This window comes from Schistocerca piceifrons, chromosome 8, assembly GCF_021461385.2.
Source record: "Schistocerca piceifrons isolate TAMUIC-IGC-003096 chromosome 8, iqSchPice1.1, whole genome shotgun sequence".
In the NCBI taxonomy this organism is placed as follows: Eukaryota; Metazoa; Arthropoda; class Insecta; order Orthoptera; family Acrididae; genus Schistocerca; species Schistocerca piceifrons.
Window position 1 is genome coordinate 403,430,827 of NC_060145.1, and position 20,151 is coordinate 403,450,977.

Here is a 20,151-nt window from a genome sequence, read left to right on the forward strand (position 1 = left end):
AAAATGTTATATATGTATCCTCATGACAAATAAAATTATGTAACTATCAGTGCATGTTTTCTTTAAAATATATAGTGTTAAAAGTTGGGGGGGGGGGGGGGGGGAAGTTCTAAAAACTGGTAAGACTTGCAAAGGACATGAAAAGGCCAGAATTGAATACTGTGACCAGTTGGGGGCAGGAGAAAATGTGAGAAAATGAAATATACCTGCATGACGTAGAAATAAAGAAAGTGAAGTTTATCATGTACCGATATTCAGTGCTCATGAATGTTTCAAAAACAATATGAGAAGGTTGAGACATGGCAGAGGTAGATTCTTGCATGCTCAGCACACTCATAGCTAATCTGTCGATAAATTAAAATAATGAAGGAGAGTGATTAGTATATGCAATCACAGGATGATGTACATACAATTTGATTAGAGAGGGCCTTGTGAAAACATGCTTTGTGATTTGAGTGTTAGATCTCAAGATATATCAGTTGCAACTAAGCACTGAAATTAGAATTTGTAGGACCACCTGAAGGGAGGACGCTACCATTGTTGCATAGGGACGAAAGGGCGGGGGAAGGGGGGACAAGGGCACCATGTCATTAGGGCAGGCAGGAGAACATAGTTGCAGAAAGTTTCGGAGAGCTGACATAAGGTTTCGCTAAGGCACAAACAATTCGTAAGATTGAATTTTTGAAGGCAGATATCCCTTGGAAATCAGCGAACGGACGAGTCCAAGGAATGGACGACCAAGGAAAAATATACTACTTCCGAAAAAAGCATTTTAAGGCAATAAAAATGAAGTGAAAATTTTTCAGAGAGTGCTGCTAAAGAGTATCCACTGGAGAAACCAATATAGGACACTGCAGTTTCGATAGACAAATAATTGATAAAGTGGCTTGCCTGATGTCACAGCAGCCTCAAAAGTTCTAGGTAAGACAGACAGGCCATTGAATGGAAGAAAAGTCTTGGGGCCTGGCTGATGTCGGACCTACTTTGGACTGTAATCCGCCATGGTTACATCATATGCTTTCTATTTGTTCATTTCATATTAAATAAGACTAAATAGATACAATCACATAGGCAATCTTTTTAGTTGCCGTTTCAGTATTTATTTTTCCTGGTGGCAATATCTACAGACTTAGATGGAGGTAGTTTAAGTGAACAAAGCATATGGGAGGTCATACATCGTGACTCAATCAACTGTCGGTCAGTGGGTTGAGGGCTTCATTGCTATACTGGCTCATTGTTGTAACAAGATGTTGAAGATCGCTGTGTGGTTGAGTCTAGGTTGTTGGTGTGATTTTTGTTCTGAAGAAATCGTGTGATTTTATTGAAGGCAAAGTCCAAAACTTTCCTAAGAGCTACATGGCACAACATCAAAGAGATTTTAAGGTTATCTATGAGTAAATAAATATGACACAACGCGATTGTTTTGTATCCACATTAGTTTGTCTCCCAAACTCCCTGAACTCAGGTAAGTACTGTTGTCAATTTTGCACAAATGTTTTGCATTCTTACCGTCAACTTCATTGGCAAGTAAGGGGCCTCGAAAAAATAGTTGATTTTACCAGATAGTTTGTTCTTTCTCTGTTGGTGCACTGACCCTTTTCCAAGTGTTATTGTAGTCATCCAAGATTCAGTGATGTGTGCAGACCGGAGTGCAGCATAAAAAGAACTGCATCATAGGTAGGGATTGTGTGGCTGGACTTAAGGCATGCAGTCACTCAACGTAGTTCTACGACAAAATGAAATCCTGCACTCCTGTTAGATCGTCGATTACCGTCACATGCAAGTTGTTCCGAATTACGTTATCGTGCTGTGTATTGCCTTGGTTCTTTCTCTCAGTGCAGTCCAATGTATTTATTTGTATTAACATCAAATTGATAAACTATGTTCACAAAATAACCGAGAGAAGGTCAACTATGTTACAGTTTAAGTTGAAATTTCAATGAATGTTGTTGATCAGTAGAACACAGGTAGCTAACACAAACAACAGTCGGAAGTTACCGGTAAACAATGGTTTGTGTCTATTAGTGTGGCTTTCACAAAGTGACAATCTGAGAGAGAAAAGGTTGTAATGAAATATTTCTATCTGTAACATCGCTAACTGTGGTGAAAAACGGACCAAATTTGTGAATGAGCAACTCTGTAGTTTTAGCCCGAACTGAAAAGTTAAGCAATGAGAAACAAAAAACGGAATGGTCTGCAGGTGCTTACTAAGATGTGTGATCGCATGTTAGTGTTAGAAATGTAGAATGGTGATATGGGAGGAAATAAGAATAGTCCAACATAGTTGGGAAGACGTTTGACACTAATCTGTGTGTGCTCTGGAGTAAACAAAAAGTCTTTCCCACCCAACACGTGTAAGTACACTGTGAATGAAAGCATTAAGTTTCATCAAACTGCACTGTTGTCGATGAAGGTAAATAAATAACCAAGTGTAAGATCACAAAAAAGTAGTAGATTGGAACATATACTCACCATTCTCCTTGTTCTCGAGGCTGAAGGCTGTTCTGCATGGTGTGCGGAATGCTGATTTCTCCAAGGTAAAATTAGCTCCTTCCTGGCCAACATTTCTGAGTAGTACTAGACACCGAAGGCCAATTTGTCTAGCTAGAAGGGTAGTTGCTGTTCTGGACCAAAATGCTCCTCACCGCCAAGTAGACCTGATTAGACAGTGAAGAAACTGGTTACATTTCATCAAAGTGTATATTTATAGATCATGGTAAAATTGCAAAAGAATATAAGAACACAGTATCACAACGGACTGAAACATGTACTCACAGTCCCATCTCTTGCGCTCGAGTTTGAAGACTGTTTTATCTAGTTAGCAGAATGGTTGCTACTCTGCGCCAAATTCAGCTCCTTTCTAGTCACCAGGCCTTAGTAGTACTTGGCTGTGAAGGCTGTTTTGTTAGCGAGCAGAATACCTGCTGCCCTGGACCAATATAGTCGCCCTCCAGCCAGCAGCTTTGAGTAGGCTGTGAACAAAAACGGTTACTTTTTATCAAAATGTACCCAAATCGTTAGAGGTAAAAAATATAAACAAGTGTGTGAACAAAATATCAAGCAGACTGGATCATGTACTCACCATTCTACTTCCTGTTGTCGAGTCTGAACACCATCTTGCCTGGTGACCGGAATGCTTCCTGCTGTGGGCTGAAATCAGCTTCTTCACGGACAATAGATCTGAGTAGTGGTTGGCTCTGAATGCCGTTTTGTCAAGTGTTCAGAACAGTTTCTGCTTTGGGCCAAAATCAGCACACTGCCAGCAAGCAGGCCTGAGTAACTGTGAACAAAAGAACTATGTTTCATTAAAATAAACCCCAGTTGATCAATGTGAAAAATATAAACCAGTGTAAGAAGACATTATCACAGGACACTGGATTGTGTACTCACCATTTTAGCTCCTTTGGTCGAGTTCGAAGGCCGTTTTGCATGGCGAGCAGAATTCTTGCTGCTCCACGCTATAATCAGATCCTTTACGGCCAACAGCCCTGACCAGTGCTTGGTCCTGAAGGGTATTTTGTTTAAACAGCACAACACTTGCTGCTCTGGGCCAGTATAGTCACTCTTCTGTCCAGCAGGAATGCGTAGACTGTGAGCAAAAAGGTTACATGTTATCAAGATGTACCCATATCGATAGGGGTAAAAAATATAAACAAGTGTGTGTACAAAATATCAAGCAGACTGGATCATATACTCACCATCCTACTTATTGTGCTCTAGTCTGAATGGCGTTTCGTGTGGTGAGCGGAATTCTTTCTGCTCTGGACTAAATCCAGCTTCTTCCCAGCCTACAGGTCTGAGTAGTGCTGGCCCTGAGGGCCGTATTGTGGAGTGTGCAGAACAGGTGTTCCTTGGGGCCAAAATTGGCACACTCCTGGCTACCATGCTTGAGAAGACTGTGAACAAAAGGGATAAAGTTTATCAAAATGTACCCAAATTGACAGAGCTAAAACAATATAAACAAGTTTATGAACGCAATATCACAGCAGTGTTGATTGTATACTAACCAGTCTACTTCTCATGCTCAACCTCTAGCGAGCAGAATGCTGGCTCCGCATGGGGCAAAACAAATTCCTGTATATCTGACATGCCTGAGTGCACTGTAAAGAAAAAGATTAACTTTCATGAAAATGCACCCTTGTTTACAAAGGTAAGAAATATAAACTGGTGTAAGAACACAATAAAATTTACAAAACTGATTAGTTAGTTGTGCAGTAAATTTAATCTCAACTGTTTACACCAAGAGAGCTGTAAGTTTACAGTGTAGAAAACATCGGGTAAAATGTTATTATGATCAAAACACAAATGTCGCGTGAGTATCTACAGCAAATAGCTTAGTTCTTGTGTTACATGCTGAGCAGTGGTGGAGCAATTTTGTAGTGTTTTGGAGAGTGGATTGTAAGCATTTTATCCATTGCTGTAAATTTTCTTTTATTTAATGCTGGTTAAGACAGTCATTCAGCCATCCAACACACCATTCAAGCAGTTCTATCTTTGCAGCATAAGTTCAGAAAATTTTCATCCCTCGACTACACTATCTCACACACACACACACACACACACACACACACACACACACACACACAAACACACATTAATTTCAGAGTTGCTGACTGCATAGGTCATCACAGTGGGTTTATTTTTTTTAGGAATAACTGTCTTATTTCCATATTGTCTGCAATGAGGATGCTCAATAATAGGTTCAAGGCAATGACATTGGTATCAGGCAGAAGCGGCGGGATGGTGGAAGGTCTCCTGTATCCCACATACAGAATCTGATGAAGTAGTATGCATGTTCCGTATTTCCGTCGCTGGTAGGCAAACACGATGTGGTTAATGTCATCTCACACTCTGTATTGCAATATAGTGAGCCCACTCTCCTACTTATGTAAACATGTGGTTTAAATTGTTATTGCTTGAATTTTAGAAGTGCCAATGCTTCATAAGCACCTTGCAGTATAGTTCACCTAGTATACATGTGGAGTTGTCATATATCCACTGCCTTATAAAAAAAGAGTGAAACTCCCAGAAACCACGGTCAGATAACAATGTAACTGCGTCTATGTTCACACAATCCATGCATTTAAAACTTCCTGACAGATTAAAACTGCGTGCCGGACCAAGACTCGAAGTCTTGAAGTTTCATATTAGCACACACTCCTCTTCAGAGTGAAAATCTCATTCGGGATCCACATATTTCTAAAAAATTTGTGTAGCAATTCTCTAAGACAGAATGGTCACCAAACTGTGTTAGTGGTGTTCATGTTTGGTGTTGTACCAGAACTGGTAGGATATATAAGGAACGTGAACAGCTTCAAATGTTGAGTGCTCACTGTAAATGACATTGATATGCTGCGTACACATGAGAGACAGCATTACCAGCTCCTGACTGGACTGAAGGTAGCCTCACAATGGGCGTCCATTGGGTTGGATGGTCAAATAATGCAGTGTCAAGATGTCACATTGGTTTAAAATTGAACACACACACACACACACACACACACACACACACACACACACACACTCAGCAATAAATCATTGTTCTACGTTACCCTGACGACTATGGTCAACGAGTGTGGTGGCGGCATGGGGAGTGGTCCCATTCATCCACTGGTTTGGATAGACACAATTTGTTTGCACCTGGTCTCATATTGAGAGGAGCTATCAGATATCATTTCGGGTCATGGCTGGTAGAGATTAACTGAACTGTGATAGTACACTGGTTTGACATGGACATGCTGCACCATCATGCGTTATCTCTCATGTGACAGTATCATGTTGCATTTTTTTAACAGCACAATGCCTATCCACACATGGACGTATATCCTGTCTGCGTAACTGAGATACCCCTATGGCCTGCAAGATCCCTAGATCTATCTCTGATGGTGCATGATTTAGACCAGTTCGAACATCAACGACGTCGTCATTCCTGTATCCAGAATATCAAGTACGATTACAATCATTGTGGGTTGGGATGCCCCAGGAGAAACCCTTTCTAACCAATTTAGATCATGCATCCAGGCAGGAGGGATTTCAGCATCTTGCTGATAAATGAAGTAATTTTGACTCAGTGTGTTAATCACTGAAATAGCATCATGTATCCTCTCAACTCATGAAATTTCATTTTGTCTCCTCCGCCTTTTCTGGGCATTTCTCTATTTTAGTCAAACATTGCAACTCGGACTCCACTACAGCGATGTCCTCTGATAGAGGAAGATGTTATCCGTTTGTGTCTTAATGATTCATTTTATTTCGATTACAGATGACATGTTGTGGATCTCATCGTACTCTTGACTGCTCCTGGTAATCTCTTATTTCGCTAACCTCTCAACCATGTTAGGCCAATTAGGATGACTATTTATCCTATCTGCAAAAAGGAACAAAAATATTGTTTCAGGCCATTGGAGGAAGTATATCTGAAACAGTAAATTTTATCAGTGGTGTTAGTTCCTCTGTGGCGAATATTTATAGAAAGGGAACTAACAAGAACTTATTTGGAAATGAAAGTATTTGCATGTGTAAATGCAATTGGCTTCTTGCAGCATCAATTGACAGTGAAAGTAACATTTCAGAAGACATTTCTCTCCTTACATCTTTGCATTTTGAAAACTGACTTTTCATGAATATGAATTTTTCACTTTTATTCATTAATTACTTCTTCTTCTTTTGAGACTGGCTTTGTTCTGCATCATGCACAGGGTCAGCAGTGTTTAGTACAGAACTGGCATGGTTAATTTTATGGGATGGCTGGATTACTTTCCTGCCACCACCCCATAACCCCCGTCCCCCCTCCGGGATGGAATCAGTGTACCCCAGCTGCCTGCGACGTGAATAAACCATGAAACAGTGCGAGCAAGAGCATCCTAAAACTTCATCGTAAATATTTCAATTCTAGACAAAGGAGTGCACCTCTTGTGGGTTAATTTTAAGGGGTTGCCAGATTACTGGTCTGGGTGCATGTATTGGTTCAGTACAGAATTGTGTCATAAAACTGTTGGTCCAGTCCTGACACAAGCTAGCTGGTCCACAGCTGATGTAACTGGTCCTTGATATCCTGGATCGTTTCACTGGGATGGAGATGGCATACGAGCTGATGTCTCATATATTCTATTGGGTACAGAGCTAATAGCTAAACATAACACAGAGCGCTGATAGGGACGCATGTTGCATGTGGATGATCATTGTCCTCTTGAAAAATGGCGCCATGGTACTGTCTCATAGAAGGCACCACATGAAGATGCAGGATGTAAGTGACGTACTATTGTGCTGTCAGAGCTACCTTGGTCAATACCAGCCACGACCGGAAGTGATACCCGATTTTTCCCTACACTGGAAGAATCACACAGCAATACTCTAAATGCAGCCTTTTGTGTTGTGGTGTTGATGCCAGCCCACACCTGGCGTAGTAATCCCCTAGTCTGGCTGCTGGTTGTCTCTGACCAATGTTGCAGGATGACACAGAATGTAGAGGGAGTCCATTAATTGTTCTCAGATAGCAGACAAGGATATCTAAGGGTTACAATATGTTTCATGCACAATAAGGAGAATCTCCCTTGTGGTGTAATCATAAGTGTTTCATTGGAACCATGACGATGAGTATGCCCGCCCTCATATTCCCTGCCATGCAGGATTAGCCGAGCGGTCTAAGGTGCTGCAGTCATGGACTGTGCAGCTGGTCCTGGTGGAGTCCTCCCTCGGGCATGGGTGTGTGTGTTTCTCCTTAGGATAATTTAGGTTAAGTAGTGTGTAAGCTTAGGGACTGGTGACCTTAGCAGTTAAGTCCCATAAGATTTCACACACATTTTACTCACATTCATATTCCCTTGCAGTCCACCATCGGGCCACTGTCACATCTGAATGTTTCAAAAACTTACACCTGCCATGAGGACACTTTGAATCTCTGTCAGGCGCTATAACTCCGTTTCACAACAGTTCACAGCGTCTCTGTGCCCTTCACAGTCATCACTTAATGTTGACGCTGTTTTGCCTCTTATAATTTTACCAGGCCTAGTAACAACACTAAATATGAACAACAGTAATGCATGTATGTATGTATGGTGTCTGTTCTTTCTAACATGTCCAAAAGAACAGACACCTCAAAATAATATCTTCTGTGGGGATGCACTTACTTGTCTGAATCCTTGTGCGACTCATGTGATGGGAGATAATGGACAGAGGACACTACATTTGTAGTGTGTGGCATGTAGGAATTTGGGCAGGGCAGGAGCTGTGCTCAGGTGCCTTAAGTGATTAAAGGAACTGCTATAGAGAAGTGGAGCATCCGGATTCGAGTTCTGGTCCAACACAAATTTTCACATGTCGCCATTGGATTTAATACAGTGCCTGTATGTAGCTGTGTCTGTAAGATTTCTAACACTAGAGCACTCTGGTGGGCCATTCTACCAGTCACAGAGAACTGCCACTCTAATCATTTACTTACCATCGATGGTGTACAGGTATACAAAGTCACACTTGACATCCAGCCAAGTCTTCTGGGTGCTTCATTAATTAATTTATTTATTTTCAGGCAATATAATTTGTAGTCAGTTTGGAAGTGATTTTGTTAAATATGTGCTTTATCAGCTATCTGTCGACCTAACTGTTGATATCACAGTGGAAGAGTACTGCATTAAGATTCTACAGTTTGATGGAATGGTAGACATCACTGTCTTCCCAACTCCTTTGTCGCGCCCGCCCTGCACCGCCCCCCCCCCCCCCCCATTTTTCTGTGTCCCCTTCCTCTATTGGCTTCCCCCTCCCCCTTATTTGCCCAACCCCCCCACCCCCCCTCCCCCGCCGCTCCATACCCATATGCCATTGTACTCTATATTGCAGTATTTTCCGTGAGTGTTCAGTGTTGTACGTCCCCTTTTTAAAGTGTTGCGAACAGAAACCAGACTGTCACCATGTTTTTTAATTGTACCTGTCTGTTTCCTTAGCGTTTTTAATCAGCATCACTGACCTCTTTGTTTTTTATTTTTCTTCACAACTTTTTTGCCATGTACAAGTTTTAAACAGTCACCATTTTATCACCTCTTTATACTGTTATATCTTCTTATTATGTTTTTTAAATTTATCTGTAGGCTGCAGAGTGGCGTATTATGCTGCTGCCAGCCTGCCCCCCTTCTGTGGGGGGGGGATCAAAATACAATAAGGGAAGAAATAAATAAAGAATGAAAAAGAGGTAGACATCTCGCAGGAAATGAATTTTTGTCTTAAGAACCAGTTTCGAAATGGGTGTTCAATGTTGTCAATGTAGAAGCGAAATGCCCTAAGGAGAAACTTCAAAAGTGCATTTAAAAAGCTCAAAGTCAGTTCAAAGGTCTCTCAGCATTGTTGAATTTCTGTAGGTTAGTCATGGATCAATCATTACTCCCTGGAGAAAAAAAAAAGTGAACTTAAAACAGTAGTTTTGCGAAAATGGTGAATACCGTTTTGCTAATGATTGAAGTGGCAGAACTTCATTAAGGTTGACACAAAAATCATATGCTACTTAATGTGGGGCGGTTGACTATACTTTTGCTATCGCATTAACCAAAGCTCGTTTCTGATTTAATTCACTATGTGCTTGGGTCAAAACCGGAGCGCAAAAGAAGAACCTGCGACAATTTTATCATCTGCCAAACAATTTCTTTACTCAGAGAGAGGTATCGAGGAAGTCTCATCAGAAGCGTTTGCTACAGTCAAATGACATGTTTCATCCACATTTGAACTTATTTGGCACAGAAAAGTGTAAGAATCTATCGAACCTTCACAGCTCCATGAAGCCAACTACAGTTCTGAGACCTATAGCTATATACGATCATAGACTTTGGATGAAACTTCTGAAGTTCCTCAAAACGGGTTCCATAATTTTTGCATTCCCTGGCAAAATTCTGCAGATTGAAGCAAAGGCTAGGTCACAGGATTGGGCCCAAACAGCACATACAGTGCTTGCCTCACATGAACATTTGTGACATTTCCAGGGTGTGGTACAGGTGCGCAGGAAGTAGCGGCGCCTACTAAATTGCATACAAGAAGTTGCCCCACTTACCAGCGACAAGGCTCAGGCTGTCCACGGACATCTCTCTTGCAGCACCCTCCTCTGCTGCTGCTGCTGCTGCTGCTGCTGGTGGTGGTGGTGGTGGTGGTGGTGGTGCAGCAGGTGGCCCAGACCAATCTTCGTTCTTCGCTACCCGTTCATCAGACTTGCTGCAAGGACGAGAAACATGCTTCAGTATATGACCAGACTGCACATTGACTAACGTTTCTACAACTTCCACTACTATGGACACCCTGGTAATAAAAAAGAGAGTCATGCTCATTAGATTAGCACAGCTAACGAAAGCTCTTAGTGCTCTGCCCAATTTTGAAGAATGTCTTTGGCCTAGCTTGTTCTGAGTTTCCCTAAGGTTCTTCCACTCTAGTTCCAGGACTGTTTGCTGGCGTTATATCTTGACGAACCATTCCTTAACAGTGGTTGGAATTTTTAACGCTTGCCTTCCAGATTACTTGTGTTGACACATGCTATTGAAGAAAAAAGTGAGTCACATGTGTGGCCTAGGATTTAGATGAAGTGGCGTTTGGACTGAGAGCTGTGTACATGAGGGACTCAATTTATTTTGTTTAACATCAACAGATTAGAAATACAGTTTCCTTAAGTAAGATATTTCTGTAGCCTATAAAGATCCCAACACTGGGCTCCAAACAACCAATAAAAAGTATCTTCCATCAAATAACCTTACCTTAGGACAATCGTACACAGCTAACAATGACAAAAATTTACAATGCTTGGCACATAACGATTAATAATATGTGAGACAACTTCAGTAGCAAAAGACAGAATATAAAAACACTCTAGGACCTAACTAGGATCATAACACAAAACTGCGTATTTGTTTACTACCACCACTGTCACCATATAATACCACAACTAACTACACATTATGCTCTGTAAAAGTTCATTTGCAGCTGCAAGTGTTTTTTTTTTTTTTTTTCAGAAACAATTTATCTAATAATGCAACGAATTGATTTTTGACATAGAACAGGTAACAAGATGAATTTCAAGCAGAATAGTCTCAACAAGAGAGTTATGTTCACAGCATAATTTAAGCTAACATTTTAGGATCAATACAATTAATCACACTCACATCATGTATTTAACAAACTGAAGTGCTCTCATTCACTGCACACACACCCACACATCTATGTGCAATCAATAACCAACCACACCTTGTCACACAACAACCACAGACTTGCAAGTGGAATGCTTTTGCTATCAGATGTACCAAATGTACAGCTAGTATACCACATGATACACTGTACCAACCATAAAGTCACCAGCATGCAACTGTCAGCTGCAAAAGTTCTCAGTTAGTGCTCCTCTTGATATGCCGAAGCCAGGTTCTCTGCCTCAACTGGGATCACTGTCCATCTGGCTGTGAACAGGCACCAACCACTCCACCAAGTTGTTATGTCCACACAGTGGCCATGCCCCTCACAGACTGTTGTGACATTCGGGTGACAGAAGTGTAGTGCATCAAATTCTTGAGGCCCTCAGGAACAATTCTGCCCAGAACCTGCACATTCGTCTCCATGTAGCTGCCCAGTAACTCCAACATCTTCAGGTCCGCCCCACAATATGGACACATTGGCCACCATGACATTTTGGCCACTGGTTCTTCTCTGTAGGCTTGTTCGCCTCTTAAAAATTGGTGATCGTGCTGGAAGACATTGCTGGTTCCTCTAGTTGCAGCTGACTCATTATACCACCATACATGCTTGATACTAGCTCGACCACAGTGGCACTCACAGCAGTCACATATATGGGCTGTCTGCCACTTTGGGTCCACAGAATGACACTCCATTCAAACTTACTCTCTGGACACAGCAAAATAAATCATACCACTCGACTTGGCACCCATGGTTGGGATACACTGAACAGAAGAGCATACATGGCATAGGATCTGTGATATCAGTACATATGTCACCATTTAGCCAATGTTGTGAGGACACAGCACCGATTCAAGGAAAATCACTACCTCTACAGCCTTTCGTCGACATGTGAACACTGTATTTACACTGTAATTTGTTATTGTCAACTGTCGTGGCTTGTGACTGTGGATTGATGGACAATAATGCAGCGACTATTAGCCATTTTAATGCTGGACGACAGCATCCTGCCAACAGCCATATCGCCATATCCATGTGGCAGACAATTCATCGCTCCACATGTGTACCTACACTCGCTGCACAAAACAAGCACCGAAATTGCTGTGGGCACAAGAAAAATGTTATGGTTCTATGTCCCTTTGATGCTAAGAGTGCTGCAGGTTGGGCACAAGGCTGGATTGGGAAAGGATGGGGATGGACAGGTAAGGAAACTGGTTGCTTTCTTTCTGAGGGAATCATCTAGAAATTTACCGTAAGCTATTTAGGGACATCACGGAAACCCCAAGACAGGTTTGTGAGGGATGGAGCTGGAACTTCTGTATTGTCAAATGCAAGTCCAGTGTCTGACCACAGCACCAGCTCGTTCAGTCCCAACTATCTTATCGAGAGGTGTGTAGTGTACTCTGAATTGCCGACAGTGGTCGAAGTGTTGGAGATTGGAAGAATATTTGCCCTATAAGCTTGGAAAATACACATCAGGAGTAACGTGTCACGATATAAGTTGGTGCACACCAATGGCAGTGATCAAATTCGTTCAAGCCACATGTTCAGTACGCAGGATGAAAAGAGGTGTTTGATGCACTGCTATCATCTTCTCCCGGCCATCAGTACCTTAACATACTGTTTGATTATAACTGCGTAAATCTGTTTCACCACCTTTAGCGCCCAGTGTTCACTTGTAGTTTCAGGAGTCCAATTCATTACTTTTGTCAGTTAAGTGTGAATGCTTTGAGGAACACTCCCCACACATGAGGCCACTTGTGTAAGTTTTCATATCATATGACACTGGTCCTATTAAGTACACCTGGGAGAGCATCGAGCGAGATGTCTATGTCTTGGAGATAACTCCAGCTGATCTACTCCAGTTGTGGTAGCAGTTCGACTTCACAGAACCTTCTCTCTGTTAGACGAAGCATTGTTTTTAAAGATACAATGACACTCCATCCAGCAGTGGGCTGGAGGACCACAGGGCAGGTAGAGATCTGTATAGCTCATTTCCACGTAGGAGCTTTTCATTCCAAATAAAACTGTATGACGTATTTGTGTTTCTCTGGAAAATAAACCGGGGCCAAAAAGGCAAAAAGCTGTTAATAATTTTATAAATGTTGCCTATATAGACGTTACATACATGAAGATTCAGAGAATTTTGACACGCCTTTGGAACCAGCCTCTGCGGCTGTAGCGATGAACAAGATGTGTAGGCGTTCAGTCTATGACTTTTCCGTATAATTCCTAATGATACAAGATGTTTCCATAGGTTTCCATCAGACTGATGTTCAGACATACTCTCTGGTCACCAAACTATATGTCTGCGCCCTGGTTTCAATGCCCAGGCATTCTGCAGAGACATGTTGAATTACTGGGTACAAAAGTGTCAGTTGTGGTTCGTTGGTCATATTGTGACCTCATGTTTATTGCCCTCTGGTTTGATACTGGAGAAGAATAAGTTAGCTGTGATATCTGCTGTCACTTCCTCTTTCACCATCAAGGACACAAAGTCACCTCTACACTCTACACAGCTTCATTACAACCCTCTGCACTAGACAAATTCGTATGATACAGCACATACACAAGGATTGCTGCAAATGTATGTGAAGAAGATATCCCTTCCCAGTAGTGGCCTAACCACATTCTGGAGTCCTAAAGCCTACATCATCCTGGGACATATCATCATTTCTTTGACATCTGGTACAGTCAGGGACTTGGGGCCCCAGAGTAAGTCCACATACTCGTTTAATTTTGATGATGAAAGGAATGTAATCAAAAGAAATGTACTTTACCTGTGACCAGGCAAAGTACTTAGAAATATCTATGGATAATGTAAAGTAAAAGTAAAAAGCTAAAATGGGTCTTACCGATCCAGGACGATACAGGTCCACCAGAGGAACCTGAAACATGAGAAGTTTAAATATTAGACTGTATACTGCAGTAAGCACAAGACAGTCAGAGTGTGTTGCAGTGGGTGCGACAAGTATTTCCGTGTCACTGTGTGTGTGAGCAGGCCTTGTGGCCAGCCTTGTTCTGTACGGCCCTGCTATCTGCTTCTGCTGTCTGCCGTCTGTGTTATGAGGAGCTCCTGCAGCAAAGAGGCTGCCACCTCTCTTGTCAGCGCCTGTTCATACACTGGGAAGGACTTCCACACATCCAACTGTTTTGTCAAGTACAAAACTCAAACCACCCTTCCAGCTGTACCTTAACCATCATCCCTTCCGATTTATAAACGTTTACATATATTAAGGGCATTTAGTAATTAACAGAAGATTTGAAAATGAAAGTAAAATTTAATTGTAAAAGCTGTAGAAGTTGGCCTATATGTGAGACACATCAATACTGTGCATGAGAAAAATCTATAAACAGTTCAGCATACTGTATATTTGTATATTCAAGCACCTACCTACATCCTAAGATACCTATGGCAAAATAATTAACATTTATGTAGATCTCATTTCCCCAGGGATGAGTCTTATGTGACTTGTTCATCTCCCCCAGACAAACGTTATTTTAAATAAATTTTTGTCAGTAGCCTCAGAGGAACCAGTTTGGGAAAAGATTTGATCTTGGAGACAAATATTTATTTTATTCAAGGTAACAATTCAAGCCACAGCAGTCAGTGGGACTTAGGTTAAGTGTCTCTATTTCTTTATTCAACAGTTTTTGTAGGAACAGTTCCCCTTAGCATCTGATACTTCGCCACATGTGAAATGAATCCCAGTCAGTATCTCTTTTTCCGATGCGTGGAAATAAATAAGGGAGATTGATTATTTGGACAGCACTTTCAGGGATGCGCAATATCAACGATCCTTGCATTGTTGCTTCAAGGAAGGAAGACTATAGACTGAAGTTTGGTCGACTGAACGATATTTAGAGTCGGAACACTTTCTTCACTAAGCAGAAAAGAAGAAGTAAACTATCATTGTTTGCTAGAACCTTAACCCTCCATTCACCTCAAATGATATCCGACATATATATCTATATAAGTGCTCTCCAATTCACACTGAGGTGCTTGACAGATGGTTCATCGAACCTCCTTCACACTATTTCTCTACCGTTCCACTCACTAACAGCACATGGTAAAAACAAACATTTCAATCTTTCTGTGCAAGCTCTGACGTCCTTATTTTATTACAATGATCATTTCTCCCTATCAGTGTGGGTGTTCACAAAATATTCTTGCACTCGGAGCAGAACACAGTTTATTGAAATGTCATGGGAAATTTTCACTGCAATGAATAATGCCATTGTTTTACTGGTTGTCACCCCAACTCAAAAGTTGTAGGCCAAGGGCCGTGTCTGTGCATTTTGTTAGTGTGGGTTGCCTACATCAGGGGCTAGTAGGCACTCAGGGTCAACCTGTTGTGGTGACAGGTCATTAACCTATTGTTTTGCTAACATGATCCTTCCTTTTGATTGACAGTTCCTTAACAGATTGTTCCCCACCTCTCCCTCTCCTTCTCCTCCCCTCTGAGCCTTCAGGAAACCTCCAACCCACCCCCTCCCCTCACTGATGTAGGTACACTTGCAGCTCTGAGTTATTTGAATAATCCCCTCTTGAGTCCCATAGTGCTCAGAGCCATTTTTGAACCAATAATCCCCTCTCATTCTTCTCAATATCATTGACTACTTAGTTAAACTGATCAATTAGTCCTACCTCTCTGGTAAACATCCCCATCCCTCCAGCCCCCCCCCCCCCTCCCCCCCCTTTCCATACCTGAAAATTGGTGGCTCTGCGATGGAGAGGAAGGAGCTCATAACAGGAAATTCAAGGGTATATTGTTTATTTATAAAAAATTCAGTTTGTGTGGTTGGATTTCTCTCGTTCGTTGTTCTCTGCTGTTAGGAAAGATGCAGGCCGTGCAAGAAGTAATCACATTGAAACTTTCTGGCAGATTAAAAATGTGTGCCGGACCGAGACTCGAACTCCCGAGTTCGAGTCTCGGTCCGGCACACAGTTTTAATCTACCAGGAAGTTTCATATCAGCGCACACTCCACTGCAGAGTGAAAATCTCATTCTGGAGTAATCACATTGATTGATTTACTTTTTTTATTCCGATTGTGCGAGGAATGTCATCATCAAACACTTATGACATGTAATTATACTGGTAAAAATCTTTCAAACACGAACCATGTGCTCTCCACTGGACTGCACGCAATGCCACCACACACACTGCCGGGAGTCAGGGTGTACTGGCAGCCCCACAAAGCAACGATGTGGCTATCAGCTGCCGGGCCATGTGCAGGTGTCTGTTTAGGTCCCACAAGCATGAGATGGTGGCAGCCCTTTTATACTTGACACATGAGAAATCCCTGTCGAAGCAATTGCTTTCCTACCCACCATGGCTGATGCATAGCTCTCATAGGTGCGGCTCACCCTTGTAGGTGCAGCTAAAAGGCTGACAGTGTTATACTGATGTCACATGTCTATGTAAATAACAGCCAAGTCTCCCTCTGCTTATGAAAATATCCCAGAATAACACAAGTTGCATTCTTTCTACCGATCCTAGTGGGACAGCCTGTTCATCATGTGTTACGCTGTCCTGCCTTCAAAATACGTCTCAGACATGGTAAACGTTCTCATCACTAAAAGCCTTCATTATGGCTGTGCGTAGTTGCGAAAACTCCGTTTATCATAAACCCATTCTTGTTGTTTGGGAAGAGAGCACTGTCTAAGCAAAGATGGGAAATTCAGAACAATTTCACAAACAGAATTCGAAGCTCTGACCTACAGTGGAGATGTCCTAATGCCACAATCCTGCCGGGGACGGATGGTATGCTTCATCCTGTCTTTGAACACTTGAACAAACAAGACATCACATTACTCTCTGAACTTTAAGTAGATACCTTGCCCCCATCTTGTTTGAACCAGTCTGTAGAGGCTATTGTGTCCCAGCACAAAGGAATTCTTGTGAATGAATGGAGCATTCTGGTTAGCTCTTCCTGAATTCAACCGCCAAATTACTGCCGGTGTGGCAGCACTGTTTGCCATTCTCTTCTGCAGACGAGACTTTCAGTGGCAAACCTATTTTGTACCGGTCGCCATATTGCACTGACAGCTAAATTCTTCATATAGGTACGAAAAGGGGCTCACTATACTTTCAGCTACCTAGTTTCAACAACTTTTCAAGGTCTTCAGCTACCCACTTTCCACATCTGAATTCATGCCCACAGATCATTGTATTTAGGAAATATCTTAGGATTTTTGGTAGAGTAGCAAACAAGAGAAGCAGATATTCTTGTACTAAGTCTTTATTAACTTTGGCATACACTTTTAGATACAGAAAACAACTCTTTCCTTATTTTTGTTAGACGTAATTTTAATAGTGTCCAATTTGATTTTTAATTATTAAGTTAAATCCACATCTTAATTTCCCATCTGTGCTTAGACAGTGCTCTCTTCCCAAATAACAAGAATGCTCTTATGATAAATGGTGTTTTCGCAACCATGCACAGACAAGATGAAAACTTTTAGTGGTGAGAATTTTTACCATTTCTGAGATGTATGTTGAAGGCAGTACAGCATAATGCATGACGAATGGGCTATCCTGTAAGGATCTCTAGCAACAATGCAACCTGTGTTATTCTGGGATATTTTCGTAAATGTTTTGTGAATACATTGCATCAGATTTCTAGAGTACATCCAGAGGGAGACTTGGCTGTTATTTACATAGACGTGTGACGTCAGTGTAACACTGACAACCTGTTAGCTGTATCCTGCGAGGGTGAGCCTCTATGCAAACATCTCGATCGGTACTGGACCCACAGCTATGAAAGCCATGCATCAGCTTTGGTGGCTAGGAAAACACTTGTTTCGACAGGAATTTCTCAGGTGTCAAGCGTGAAAGGGATGCCACAGCCTCATGCTTGCGGGTCATGAATGGACTCCTGCACGTGGCTCGGCAGCTGATGACCGCGTTTGCAGGGGCTGCCAGTGCACCCTGACTCCTGGCAGTGCATGCGGTGGCATTCTGCGTGGTCCAGTGGATGCTTCATGCTTCGCGCTTGAAAAATTTTTACCAGTGTAATTACATGTCATAGGTGTTTCATGACAGTATTCCTTGCACGATTGGAAAAAAATGAGGAAAGCATTTGATGAAATACTTCCTACAAGACCTGCATGTTCCCAAACAGCAGAGAACAATGAGCAAGAGAAATCCAACCCCGCAAACAGAATTTCTTATAAATAAAGAATATACCCTTGAATTTCCTGTTATGAGATCATTTCTCTCCGCCGCAGAGCCATCAATTTCCAGCTGTGGGTGGAGCAGGGAGAGGGGGAAGGAGGGATGTGGGGGTTTACCAGAGGGGGAGAGGTTAATTAATTGATAAATTTAATTAAGTAGTCAGTCAATTGATAAGAATGAGAGGAGGCTATTCGAATAACTGGGAGCTAAAAGTGTACCTGCATCAGCGAGGGGGAGGGGATGGGTTGGGGGTTTCCTGAGGGTTTTTGGGGAGGGCTCGGTGGAGGTGCCGGCAAACAATAGGTTAAGGGCCTGTGAATCAAGAGGAAGGAGCCTGTTAGCAGAACAGTAGGTTAATGACCTGTTAGTCATAGGAGAACAATCGGTTTGCCCCTGAGTGCATCCTTGCCCCTGATTTAGACAACCCGCATTAACCAAATGCACTGACGCCACCCTTCTCCTACTACTCTCGAATATCATATCCATGACACTCTCTCCCCTACTTTGCTATAATACGAAATGAGGTTCCCTTGTTTTAACTTTTTCAATATCCTCCATCAGTGCTATCTAGTACGGATCCAATACTGCAAAGCAATATTCGAACAGGAAGTGGACAGGTGCAGTGTATGCAGCCTCTTTACTAGACCTGTTTCGTCTTCTAAGTGTTCTGCCAATAAAACACAGTTTTTGGTTTGCCTTCCCCACTACATTGTCTATATGTTCATTCCAATTTAAGTTTTTCATAATTGCAATTCCTAGACCCGTAGTTGAATTCATACATCCAAAATTTAACAGATTCATTTTGGTAGTCATGTGGATGACCTCACACTTTTCTTTATTTAGGATCAATTGCCACTTTTTTCAGCATACACATATCTTGTATAAATCACTTTGCAAATAGTTTTGATCTTCTGATTACTTTATTAGACGCTAAATGAAGCACAATTTGCAAACAATCTAAGTCGGCTGCTGAGATCGTCTCTCAATCCTTTTATATAGATGAGGAACAGCAGATGGCCAGTAGGACCTCCTTGGGTGATGCCAGTTATCACTTCTGTTTTACTCGATAACTTTCCTTCAATTACTACGAATTGTGATATTTTTGATAATAAATGATGGATCCAGTCACAGAACAGATACGATACTCTACAGGCATGCAATTTGTTTAAAAACAGCTTGTGAGGAACTGTGTCAAAAGCCATTTGGGAATCTACGAACATATAAACAACTTGAGGCTCCCTGTCGATAGCACTCACTATTTCATGAGAATAAAGATCTAGTTGTGCTTGTCAAGAATGGTATTTCCTGCATTTGTTCTGACAGATCGTTTTCCTCAAGGTAATTCATAATGTTGGAACGGAAATGAAATGAAATATCGTGTGGCTAAGGCCTCCTGCCGGGAAGATTGGTCACCTGGTGCAAGTCTTTTGATTTGACGCCACTTCAGCGACTTGCGCAGCAGGGAATCGAACCCGGGCCCCTTTGCACAGCATTCGGCCGCGCTGGCCACTACTTTTTTTCTTTGACCTTATTTTGTTCTGTACTGTTCGTTGAATTTGTTCGTGGCGGACGTCCGATGACACTCGTTCAGGTTGTTCGTTGATCCGATCACTCAATATTTTTATTACAATGGGCAGGTAGCTCTCTGACCAAACACGCTGAGCTACTGTGCTGGCCTCCACTCAGCTACTGAGGCGGATTTTCGAATGCAGTACATGTTATAAAATCCTACTTCAAATCGACGTCAGTGTTACGGGTCTGTAATCTGTCGGATTACTCTTACTTCCTTCCTGTGACCTGAGCAACTTTCCATCTTTTACG

General features: G+C 42.0%; 2 long non-coding RNA genes across 2 annotated transcripts; both read right to left on the reverse strand.

Annotated features, from left to right (window-relative positions):
- Positions 1 to 2,879: 2,879 nt before the first annotated feature.
- Positions 2,880 to 3,517, reverse strand: LOC124711202. The gene is made up of 3 exons (XR_007005439.1): positions 3,391 to 3,517; positions 3,083 to 3,280; positions 2,880 to 2,972 (listed from the first exon to the last, which is right to left on the reverse strand). It is a non-coding gene; the product is annotated as an uncharacterized LOC124711202 (long non-coding RNA).
- A 238-nt stretch (positions 3,518 to 3,755) lies between these two features.
- Positions 3,756 to 10,124, reverse strand: LOC124711204. Its single transcript, XR_007005442.1, has 3 exons — positions 10,034 to 10,124; positions 4,008 to 4,100; positions 3,756 to 3,896 (listed from the first exon to the last, which is right to left on the reverse strand). It is a non-coding gene; the product is annotated as an uncharacterized LOC124711204 (long non-coding RNA).
- Between the last annotated feature and the right edge of the window lie 10,027 nt (positions 10,125 to 20,151).